This window comes from Hydra vulgaris, chromosome 15 (assembly GCF_038396675.1).
Source record: "Hydra vulgaris chromosome 15, alternate assembly HydraT2T_AEP".
NCBI classification, from domain to species: domain Eukaryota; kingdom Metazoa; phylum Cnidaria; class Hydrozoa; order Anthoathecata; family Hydridae; genus Hydra; species Hydra vulgaris.
Genome location: NC_088934.1, coordinates 19,973,249 through 19,986,336, shown reverse-complemented (window position 1 = coordinate 19,986,336; position 13,088 = coordinate 19,973,249). Strand labels below are relative to the sequence as shown.

At 27.6% G+C, this 13,088-nt stretch overlaps 1 long non-coding RNA gene across 2 annotated transcripts; it reads left to right on the top strand.

Annotated features, from left to right (window-relative positions):
* The first annotated feature begins 11,110 nt into the window (after window positions 1-11,110).
* On the top strand, window positions 11,111-11,972 carry LOC136091573 (uncharacterized). 2 transcript variants are annotated; one of them, XR_010644087.1, is made up of 2 exons: window positions 11,111-11,199; window positions 11,374-11,972. It is a non-coding gene; the product is annotated as an uncharacterized LOC136091573 (long non-coding RNA). The 2 variants fall into 2 exon arrangements; XR_010644086.1 differs by having other exon boundaries at window positions 11,126-11,199; window positions 11,364-11,972.
* The last annotated feature ends 1,116 nt before the right edge of the window (window positions 11,973-13,088 follow it).

Genomic DNA, 13,088 nt, shown 5'->3' with positions numbered 1-13,088 from the left:
TGTCATTGGGTCCGATAATGGTTTAAAAAATTTTAAATTAGTGTGAGAGACTTGAGTTACTTCAAGAAAACTTAATAGTCTTATCACGGAGCACCACGGTATAGCTTTTTAACAAGGAATCTTCTCGCTACCATTCTCGCCGTTTTTGCTTTTACATTCTACTACGATTGCTTACCTACTACTACTATATACACTTTTACACTCTACTTTTACTATTCAACGACCATCTTTGTATGAACATATGTCTTTACTAGTGAAATGTTCCATCTTTGTATGAACATATGTCTTTACTAGTGAAATGGTATTAGGATAAACTAACTTTTTCTTGGCATTTCTTAGCATTCTTATTACCAAAACTGTTTTCATATCTTATACCTTGAAACTGCATATTTTACCTAAACATATCATATATAACATCTCCAAAACTATTAAAAACGTATCTGTATAACAAAATTTTATGTCGTTTGATAATCTTGAGAAAATGTCAGTTCTTCCGCATTCATCCGCAGCCATTCTTAATCATTTTAAAGTCCTAATAATCAAAAAGAAGCATAGGTTGTGCCCTCATGATAAAATTAAATAAAAATTGGTGATTTCAATGTCTGAAATTGCAACTTTCCTTTTTTTTTTTTTTGTCTCATCTTTGGGTAGAAAATTTAGTCTTGGGGTAGAAAAAAAGATTTTTAACATATCGTGATAAAACCTGACACGTTTTTATTAATTTCCTATACTAACTTGTCGCAACAAAAATTGAAGTCATCGACTAGATTAAATATCAAAATCCTCAAGGGATTGTAGTGAATAAAAAAAAAGACCGATATATTTATTTATCTATGCGGTGGATCATAGTATTCTCATCATCGGACATGATAAATTTTTCAGATACAGTGGAGAAATTAGAATTAGCCTCACCATGTACTGATCCAATATTTTGTAAATCTGTAAGCAAGTTTCTGCTGTGCATCTTTTGTATCCACACACATATAATTGATGTTACAAACAACAGCTTTTTAGATTATAATATAGCATAATTAAATTGCGGTACATTTGATAAAACCATAAAATGTATAATACTTGATATTTGCGATAACAAATAGAATTAGCCTCATCAATAATCATTTTCAGTTTACTTGTATATTTTAATCTGATGATACGTATTTGTGACTTAGTTTATTATTATTATTTGTAAGTTAAACAAAGACTGTGAAATCAGTGCTTATAAAGTTTTTAACACTTGGTTTTTGATACCTGAATTTGAAATAGGACATGGTTAGCGTTTAACGAAGGAAGAATTAGCACTAATCAAAGAATACAAAGATACAGGCTTATCTAATCGGTAAACTGCAAAGAAAATTAAAAGATCTCCAAAAGTGGTTAATAATCACTTCAAGATTGGCGTTAATTATGGAACTTTTAAGGAAAGTGGTGGCAAAGGTAAAATTGATAATCGTACTAAACGAGTTATTGTACGTCATGCTGCTGCTCAGCACACGACTACATCTCAAATTCGTGATGATTTACAATTAACTGTATCTGTTCAACGTGTGAGACAAATCTCACATGAAGATCCGAACACAGTTTGGAAAAAGCGTAGACCAAAACTTGCTGCTTATCATAAATAAGTTAGATTACAATTTGCAAAAGAACACATGTCTTGGGCCGGAAGAGTGGCACCAAGTTCTCTTAAATGAGAAAAAAAAGTTCAATCAAGATGGTTCTGATGGCTATCAATATTACTGGCACGATCTTCAAAAAGAGAAAGAAAACCGGATGATTTTCTTTCTCTTTTCGAAGTTGTAACTTTGGTGGTGGAACTGTTATGGTTTTGGGGGCTTTTTCCGTCGTTGGAAAACTTTCACAGGCATGGATTTCAACAAAAATAAGTTCACAGGACTACATTGATTTATTAGAGATAAGTTTGCTTGAACATGGTGAGGAATTGATGGGTGAAAATTTTACTTTTCAACAAGATAATGATGCTATCCATAACTCAAAGCTTACAAAAGCTTGGTTTAGAGAAAAAAATATTCACGTAATGGAATGACCCGCATCTAGTCCAAATCTTAACCCAATTGAAAATCTATGGGGAATATTTTCTAGAAAGGTTTTTTGAAAATGGTGAGCAGTTTGAATCTACCTTGGAGCTGAAAACTCGTATCAGAGAAGCTTGGAATGAAATATCTATAGAAACTATCCAAAATCTTTTGACTAGTATGCCAAGCCGCATGTTTTAAGTCATTAAAAATTCAGGAAGCAATACTAAATATTAAATGAGTGTAAAAATAAAATATTTTCTGTATTTTATTGTATATAATGTAAATGAGGCTAATTCTATTTTCTCCACAAATTGAATGCTTTTAATTTTTTTTCCATTTGCAATTAATTAAACATACCAATTTATAAACTTTTTAGTTGTAGTAGAAGATAATAAAAAATAAAGTAAATTTTATAATTGTTTCACTGCCATTTTTGTTAAATTAAAACAAAAAATAAAGGTGAGGCTAATTCTATTTTCTCCTCTGTATTTGTTCCATTTTTAGATCAAACAAGATGCAAATCTCGCGCCGTGGAATTGCATGAAGTTGAAGAATTAATCTGTCCGCTTATATATAATAATAAATACCATACAAAATTTTCGAATGATAATTTTTTTGTTTCAAGATCTTTTTCAAAACTAAGTTCACTTCAAATTCAGTATTGTAGACCACAGTTTCAAATTCCTCTTTAAAACAATTCAAAAGAAAATCTAAATGATACTTATGGGAGAAGGACTTCGATATTTAATATTTCTTTTAAAATGTACGGATTTTTTTTTTATTTCTGCGTAAATACATGCATTCCGTAAGATATTAATAATATATACTGATAGCATGGGCAAGAAGAAGACTTAGCATGTCTTATTTCCAAACCCCGAGATAAATTCCGTAAATGAAAAGAGTGAAGAAACTTTGCGCATAATACAAAATAAAACTAATTAAAAGTCAAAAATATAGAGTCTAGAATGTGAGGTTAACATATACATTGAAATAATTTTCATTTATGATTGAGAAATCATAAATTTGTTTATTAGAGAAAGTTTCAAGCAACAAGTAAATAAAATCTCTCAAAAAATAAAAGCATCTATTAACTTTTAAGACAAAATTTTAAAGATTTTAAAATAAAAGCATCTATAAACCTTTTTTTATAAAGCAGAATATACAGCAGCGTGCAAAAAATTAGAAACGCCAACATTTTTTTAGTTTAACGTATAAATTTTTACTATTTCTCAATCATATATTTTAAGTCCAGTGGTTAGAGTTCTGGTTCAGAACCACGAGATTCGACGCCGGCTCTAGCCCAATAAGCAACTAATTTTTAAAAAAAAGATTTAGTAAGCAAAATATTTAAAAGCCAAAACAAATTTGCAAAAAATTATCTTCGTTTGACAGCTAATGACTGGTCAAAAGTCCTTTTCTCGGATAAATTAAAGTTTATGCTATTCAGTAATGATAGAATTAGGTATGTCAGACGTCCAATAGACGACAGATTCTATCCCACTGTAGAAAATGTTATGTTTTGGGGCTTTTTAAGTTGTGACAATGTGGGTCCCATTCATCACATAGAATGTATTATGGACCAGCGAGTTTATTATGAAGAATGCTATGCTGCCACGTGCAAAGTATAAAATGACTCGCATTGGATCTTACAGCAAGATAATGATCCAAAGCATAGCACAAGACCTGTTAAGGAAAATTAAAAATCAAAAAATCAAAGTTTTTGAATGACCTTCAGAGTCCAGACCTCAATCCTATTGAGCATTTTTGAGAGTACATTGACCGGCAATTAGTCGGTAGAAAAACAACCAACAAACTGGCAAAATACAAGTCGAATAAAACATCTTTAAAGATGTTTAAATGTATTTTTATAACCAGAGGAAAGCTTTTCTCTGTTTATAAAGTTACATTTAATGTTAAATCATAAAAACAGGTATTTTATTAAGGCTAAAAGCTTTTAAATAAAAAAACTTTTAAGTTAAAAAGCTTTTAAATTAAAAAAAATTAATGCTATAAATATTTTCTTAAGTAAACACTTAACATTAAGGTGTAATTAAATGTCAAAACCAAATGCAATTTAATGAGATAATAAAAGTTTCAAATTGGAAAAAAACTTAAATGATTGATTGCTTTTAACAATGATTTTTGAGTTTTTTGCCAGAACCCCCACAATTACAACAACGCTGTGGGCGTTTTTGTTAATTTATGACTTGTGTAAAAACACACATTATTTGTTGACTGTTACATCAATTTGATTTAACGATAATTATGTATAAAAGTATCATACTCTTCAAACCATTTAAAAAGATTACAAAAATAACCAGCTCAGGTATTTGCATTTCAGTTAATTTCAGAAGTTGATATAAATAGATCTTCACTACAACCTGATCTTAAAACATCGTTTAACTTTAATGAGAATGTCAATTTTACGGTTACGATAAAACGATACAATAAATTCTTCTCAGTGAAAGGCTGCTTGACAACGATGAACCACCACTGGTGACTAGTGGCACTGGTTATGATTCAGCTCTACGTAGAGTTGAATCATAACCGGTGCCACTAGTCACCGGTGATGGTTTTTACGAAGTACTTTGTAAGTAAAAGAAATGTAAATGAAATCGATCAAACTAATCTCTACCAAAAAATGCACACATATGAAGATGTAAGAAAGAATAATTCCAATTGCAAATAGTATCAGTTTTTATATGAAACTGTTTGCTTAATTAGACAGTAAACCCTTACAAGTGTTGGTCAGCAAACGCAAACATTATCCTATCAGAACTTGCTAAAATATTTTATTATTAGGCGGTGGCAGTGTACATAGTGAATGGCTATTTTAAAAAGTATGACATCTTTAACTATAACTAATACTTATTCTATGTTTACTCTAAAGTTTTATCTAATTCATAGCATATTAACATTATTTAAGATTTTTCCAGTGCTCTGTAACAAGACCGTAAAGACTTTAGGGAGCACCTTAATAACTACATATAAAAAAAAAAGACAAACAATCATTTATGTATTTCATTAACTTTTTTTCCTTTTGTTTACTCGATGCTTTTGATTTTTATAAATACTTTCATACAGGGCCGCTTCAAGCTGGCTCGGGGCCCGATAAAAAAAAAATGTATATTTAATACCGTAGTTTTCTAGTTTGGTTAATAAAATGTAATGATTGATTGTGTCAAAAGCCTTGCTCAGATCAATAAAAACACCTAAAGCATTTTTTTTTTTTTAATCAAATGAGTTGGGAATATTATTAACAACCTTATTAGTAAAGTGATCCTTTTTAAACCCGTATTGTTTATTATATAGGATGTTGTTTATACCTAAAAAGTGATTTTATTATTATTATTTTTTTCTTTTCTTTCAGTGATCAAAAAAACAAAAAAACAAATACAATAAATCTGTTTATACTTTGACGAAGAAGTGATATACCAGCCCCTTTTATTCTGACAAAATTAAAAAACAGACGCTACAGTCAAAGCAGCATTTGTTAAAGTTTCTTTGTTATGCTGTCTTTGAAAGCATTGATTGATGGAGCATTCACTGTTGCTTGGAAAAGTGCATTCCATGGGACAACAACTTTATTTGAAAAAAAGTTATGTCCTTTTTTCACAATTTTATATTAGCTGGCCTTCTAGTTTAGGGTTATATTTTCTCAAAATATACTAGACTTTACTGTTTAAAAGTTTTTGCGGGACGAAAAAAATGACAAACTCTAGTTGACGCGCGATTTTAGGTTGCTCGATAAGGTCTGCTCTTTTACGGGGTTTTTCGAGAGTTGTGCAATCACGGCTAATATCTTTAACAATGATTTTTAAAAAGAAATTCTTAAAACAGATATATCTGACCATTTTCCAATTTTCTTAGCATTCAATCAAGCTCTAAAATAAAAATTCAGCACAAAAAAACTAAAAAACGTATTTTTGACCTAGCTAATGTAGAACAGTTTAAAGAACAATTATCGTTATTGAATTCGATTCCTCAAGGTTCTATTCTATGGCTACTTTTGTTCTTGATTTACGTAAATGACTTTTATAAAGCTTCGAATCTTTTAAGTATCATGTTTGCCGATGATACCAATTTGTTTCTCTCTAGTAAAAATATATACTTTTCTCTATATTATACTCTTTTCGACTATGAATGATGAACTGCAAAAAGTATCAAATTGGTTCAAATGTAACAAATTAAACCTAAACATGAACAAAACAAAATGGATTCTCTTTCATCCCTTCTTCAAAAAACGTTCCTTACCCACAAATATGCTGCAAATTTTTATTGATCAAGTTGAAATAAAAAAAGATTTAGTAACAAAAATTTTTTTCAAGACATGAACATCACACGAAAATAATATATTAATTACATTACATACTAAAAGTATTGGAATTTTATACAAGGCCAGAATATATTCAAATAAAAAAAGTTTAAAACAACTTCACTACTAATTTATTCATAGTTATATAAATTATGCAATTACTGTCTGGGGTAGTACAGGAAAAAGTTAATGTCTTTACCGCCGTCAGAAACACGCTATGCGCCTAATCTATTTTGTAGATTCTCACATACTAAAATATTTTTTATGGAAACGAGAGAACTTAATGTATACGAATTAAATGTATTTAATGTTTTATTTTCATTTATATGTCGAAAAAAGATTTATGCCCTTTAGTTTTTAAAGACATATTTATTTTGAAACCCATAATCAAATACACCTTAAGAAATAATAATTTTGTAAAATGACCGCTTTGTAAAACAAGATTTAATCAATTTTGTATTTCATATCGTGTACCTTATCTCTGGAATAGAATTGTTTTACCAAATTTTGATTTGTCAATTACTTTTCCAGCCTTCAAAAATAAATTTAAAATTTCATTCTTTCGATTGAAAATATTTTTGAATACTTTTGATAACGTACCTATACAATATATAATGAAATTTATGATACAATGTGTATATTAATAAGAATTTTTATCTGGCATTGTAATGCATGTTGTTTTTGAAAAAAGGTTCCGGCGATAAGATCATAAGGATCTTCCATCAGATACCTTTGTTTGTATTTTAATTTAATTTTATTTTTTTGTAATCTAGACTGTGAATTTACAAATTTTTAAGTAAAATTTAAAAACTATTTAGTAGACAAAAACACGCTGTCAGAATTATTTCAAGAGCAGGTCGGTTCTTACATTCTAAAGAACTATAAAAATCATCACATACTCAATGTTTTTCAGTTAAACTTTTATCAAATTTTTATATTTATGTACAAACTTCATAATAAAATAACTCCTATAATAATTAGTAAACATTGTAACAATTAGTAATAACTAGTAAACATTGATAATATAAACCAAAACTCCCATTGATAATATTTTTATAAACTCCTATTCTTCTGAAACAATCTCTGGCAATCTAACAGTTTCTATTTCAGACCACACGGCCCAGTTCCTCTGTATTCCTGGTTTTACACCAAAAAAAAGAATATAAAAATCTCTAGAAGATGCTTTAAAAACTTTGATTCTGACACCTTTATACAAGATATATCTAGTATAAACTGAGAGGTGCAAATAAAAGGCGTCGATATAAATAAAACAATGATAAGTTTTTTTAAATACATTAGTAAAAGTTCTAAACAGACATACTCCATACAAAGTATTAACAAAAAAAACAAATTAAACTTAAATCTAAACCATGGATAACTGCTGGTATTCTTAGATCCATCTCAACCAAAAATGTCATTTATAAAAAATTTGTTAAATCAAACAATATTAATACAAGAAATCCATTCTTTGATAAATTTAGGTTATATAAAAATAAAATAACCAAGTTACTTAAACAATCCAAAAAAATGTATTACATTTCCTTTTTTAACAACAACCTAAACAGCATTAAGAGAACTTGGAAAGAAATAAAAGAAATTATCAACATCAGACCTACTATATACAACAACTCTTTCAACCTCAAAATAAATGATAAAGTCATCTCTGATCAAACCACAATTGCTAATATTTTTAACAATTACTTTGCTACTATCCAAGAGAATCTTATAAACAAAAAAATTATCCCAAAATATTATAATAAAGACTTTCTTAAAAATCCTAATGAAAGTTCTATTTTTTTTGAGCCAGTGACTGAAGTTGAGGTGTCAAGTCTCATAATGAAACTTCAAAACAAAAAAAGTCTGGGCCAAAACAGCCTTTCCACATTTATTCTTAAGCTTATTCCAAACATAATCTCAAAACCACTATCCATAATTATGAATAGCTCATTTAGAAATGGAATTTTCCCAGATCTTCTATTAAATATTATTGTTATTATTGTTACTATTATATATTTAAATATGAAAATATTAAGTACTTAATGTATACGAAATAAATTCTTTTTAATATATATATATATATATATATATATATATATATATATATATATATGTATATATATATATATATATATATATATATATATATATATATATATATAACAACTATCTTATTATCTTGTCTCTAATTTAAATTTTCTTTAAAATATCTTATTAACTTATCTTTAGGGTTTAGGTTTGATTATTTTTTATTTTATTTGTACGATTTTCTTAATTATAGATTAGTAAGATACTAATCTATAATTAAGAGATCACTTAAGATACTTAAAAATATTTGTTTATAAATTTTATACTTTTTTTGTAAAAAAGTTTGTAAAACTTTTCATATATAATATATTCTAATGATTTTGAAAAGTATGGTAGTATAGAAATAGGCACTGGCGTCCCGAAGAGAATAGTATGGGGGGTAAAATATGATTTTTTGCCGACTAGATTTACATTTTATTAGAAAAAGACTCTATTAAAAAAAAAAAAAATAGGTCCTCGTTTTTATATATTTGCCGACTGAAAGTCTACATTTCCCGACATGGTAGATATAGCCGATATTTGCCGACAGGTATTTTATAGTCGGGGGGAATTTTTATAGTCGGCCTTAGAAATAGGTCAGTAATTTTTTTTTCTTTTCAACATTATATTTTACCGTTGAAAAAATTATACTACCAACAAATTTACAAATAAAATTGATGGCCGGAGCATGAAGAAGACATTATTTTTGTCTTATCGCCGAGCAACGTGTTACAATATATATTTTTTACAAATATTTTTTCAAGAGTATAAAGTAATACCATAAATAAATTTGAGACAGATTACATTACCGGATTTTAGAATTGGTATCACTCTTACAACTTAAAGTTTATCAAGAAAAATTCCTTGTTCTAAAGAAAAACTTATATATACTATAAATAATAATAATATATACTATAAATAATAATTATATATACTATAGATAAATTTGAAACAAAACATTGATTTAATTATTATATTACTACTAACATCATTAATTCCTTGGCCTTTATGCGGTTTATATTTGGTTTCTATTTATATTATAACTAATTCCATGTATTATTATATATTATAATTAATTTCATGGCCTTTATTTGGTTTATGAATTTAAAGTATCAATTAGTTTATTTTCAGTTAGTTTTTTAAATCTATAGCTGGAAAAAGGTATAAATGCTTGCTTTTTTTCAACTTGATTTTATTTATTGATTATTTGATAAAATATGCTATTTTTAATTTATATATTATTTTATATTTTAGCTAAAATAATTAGTAATCACAATAAAAATTACAACTGTAATAGTACACAATAATTGTATTTTACCTTTATTTTATTTTTTTAAAGTGTACTATACAGCGACTATGTAGATGGGAATCGATGATAAGACTCTATATGCTTTCTTCATTGGTCATTTATTGTAAGTGTATTCGATTCTCAAAAATTCTGGTCATTTATTGTAAGTGTATTCGATTCTCAAAAGGTCTTCACCATTACAAAAAGCACGTTTTAAGTATAGTATTTAAAATGAGTTTTTTTAAAGGTTCAACTTGATTCTTCACCTCGAAAAAAATCTTTTTAATGCGAGACAATTTGTCAAAACTTTCAGTCCACACATGTAAGTCCACTAAGTCTAAAGCTAAATATATGAGTTGATCTGTGTATAGTACAATACGTTTATCCTTATTAATTCCGGTTTTTTTTATCTTCTATAAATTCTTGTTTGCAAGCGGGAAGGACGCTCAATGTCGGAATAGGAGTTTGACAAAAGAGGCTACCCAAAACTTTATTAAAATAAAATATTGTAAAGTTCCCAGAGCGGAAAAGATAGCCGGTGCGGAAAAGATATGACACAAAACGTCTAAAAAACGTATTACTGCGTATCTAATACGACTTCAGCTCGTCTTTTACCGTTAGGTAGCAAATAGCTATTTGCTAACTAGTCGCTAGCTCATTTCCCACCGTGTTGTTTTAAGACACGCTTAAAATGCTTTTTTTAAGGAATTGATTTAGTGTAAACCCCTTTTAACACTATATCCGTTCTTTAAAAAAATAAATATAAGCTACATATAGTATTGAGAATAACATTTATAAGTGTAACTGATATATCATGGTATGTATTTTAAATTTTCACCTCGGATATTAAAAAATGTTTGTTTAATAAAGAATCACGGATTTTCTATTGTTAGCCCTCTATTACCTGATACACGGGTACTAATCGATAATAAAAAAAGTCACGAAATATATTTTGTGTTCAGTACTTCAAGTCACTAATATGACAAATGAATACCACGATGTAATTAGCGTATTTTTTGTAACACATTTTATTTTTGAAATTGTAAATACCATTTACTACTGCGCAGTTGAAATCTTCCAACGCGGTTTAATACTTTTGCAAAATGATATATTCTCAAATTTCATTTATAAATATTCAAAATATTCGAAATGATGTATTCTGATATATTCTCATAACTAAAAAAATATAAAATGACTTTTATAATTTTTTAATTATAAGAACATATAAAATATAAAAACATATAAAAATTAACCAGGTTCTTCTTTTAAAAATTAAATAAAGAAACAACTTAAAATGAATGAAAATACTCAAATATATTTATTAAAATTTATTCTTATTTTTAAATTATTGACTTTTATTCTTTGGAAAGTTGCCAAGCATTCTTTAGAAGTTTACTTAATCCAACGAGCTTTTAATTTCAAAATCAAGTTACACACGTTGTTTAACGACTAAAAAATGCTAAAGAGTACAGTTTAATAAATCTATCGACAATCAAGTAATTTTTTTTATTTTGATATATTTATAATACAAATCTAATCTAAATTACTGATAAGTCTTTACAAGTATATTTAAAAAAAAAACAAGTTTTGGTTCAAATAACTTATTTCAAGACCTTTTATTAAATAAATCCATAACAAATAAAACGACATTATTTGCCAGTATTTTATAGATCAATTAATACAGCAATTGTAGTATTAGCGACGTATCGAATATAAAGGTGAATTCAAGTAAGATTGCGAGTTGAATTTTTTTTATGTAAAATGGACGAAAGCAAAACAGAAACTTTATACCGTCCAAAAAGTTATCTAGAAATGAAGTTAAGTAATGATAAAAGTAGTAAAGAGACGCAGAAGTCACATATTTTAGCTTCGGCACTACGACTACAAGGAAGAACCTTTAGTATGGAGAACTTAAAAGCTATAAATGGCGAGGTTGGATTCAAAAGAAAAAGTAATTCTTGCAAGTGTTTATACAAAGAATCACTTAAAAAAAACATCGAGTGCCGACGTACTTAAATTTAGTACAAAAGATTGATTGCGTACACAAACTATTAAACAAAAAAACAAACAAAACTCTTGTAGAAACTTGTGTAAACGTGTGAACATAAAGACTTACCGGCAAAAATGTAAATTAATTATTAAAAAAGACTTTAGCTTAACTATATTTCAAAAATGTGGAGATAGCTTTGAAAAAATAGTAACACATTTATAAAAAAATAAAAATGAAAAAATTGTATAAAATATTTGTATATTATGAAAAATCATTTCAGATTTGTGTATTAAGTATTTTGAGTAAGAATTATGTCGTTCAAATCAAAACAAGTGATTAATATAACAAAAGAACAACCAACTGCAAAAACTTTAATGAAAATAATAATTGTAAAGTTATTTTTATTCAAATTGTGGTTGAGTTTTACAATACAATTTAAAACTCAAAAAAATATTTAAGACCAATTTATATTTATTTAAAAACATTTATAAAGAAAAAAATAAATTCTGCTATTATCACGGTTTGTTTACTTATTTATTTAATTGCTGCAGTGAGCGAATGTTCACTAAGTGGTAATCCACTTTAGCAGCAAATTTAAAAACTACAATTTGCAATTTTAATTCACATAATAAAGTTCATCAAGACTTTTTTTAAAGTTTAACACTGACTTATTAAGTTCGACTTCAAACGTGAAATTGTTCCGAATTGGAATAACATGATTGTAAAAAAAATTCCTTCTACTCGAGTGTCTACAGATCTCAGAAGTAGGGGAACCTGTTGTACCTTTGACTACGTTGCACCTTTGGTCACTCTACACTGTCGGCTTACTATTATTATTTAAAAAAAACGTGAAGTGCCATTTGAAATAATAGTCCACGACAACTCTTCTTACAGTAAAACGTTATACTTAGGATAGAAGGTACCAATCCACGAGAAATTATAAGTTTTGGCTCTTAAAAAGTAAATATTTGTGTTAATCTTATTTTGATTTTAAAACAGTCATAAATTGTTGTTTGATTCATTTACGACATTATAAACATTACCCAACATCATTCTTTTGTTATGGAAAAGTTTGGATGATTATTTCGTACCGTAAATGGGGATGAAGACGATAATTGTTAAAGAAACCTATCTCGTGTACCTTTGACCAGACTAGGACGTTGTACCTTTGACTGACAAAAACTGTTTCCTCGGTTATTTGCGGACTTTAAGAGGACAAGTTTATAATATTTATGATCTAGTTTATTAGGCGTCTGTGCCTTATTGTTTCTAGTATTATCGTATTTATTCTTGGACCACTACTACACTTAAAATGATCAATTTTGTTAATTTAGTTAGTTGGATAATATTATTCGATAATATATTAATTATTAACAAAATCAATTTTGTTAATTT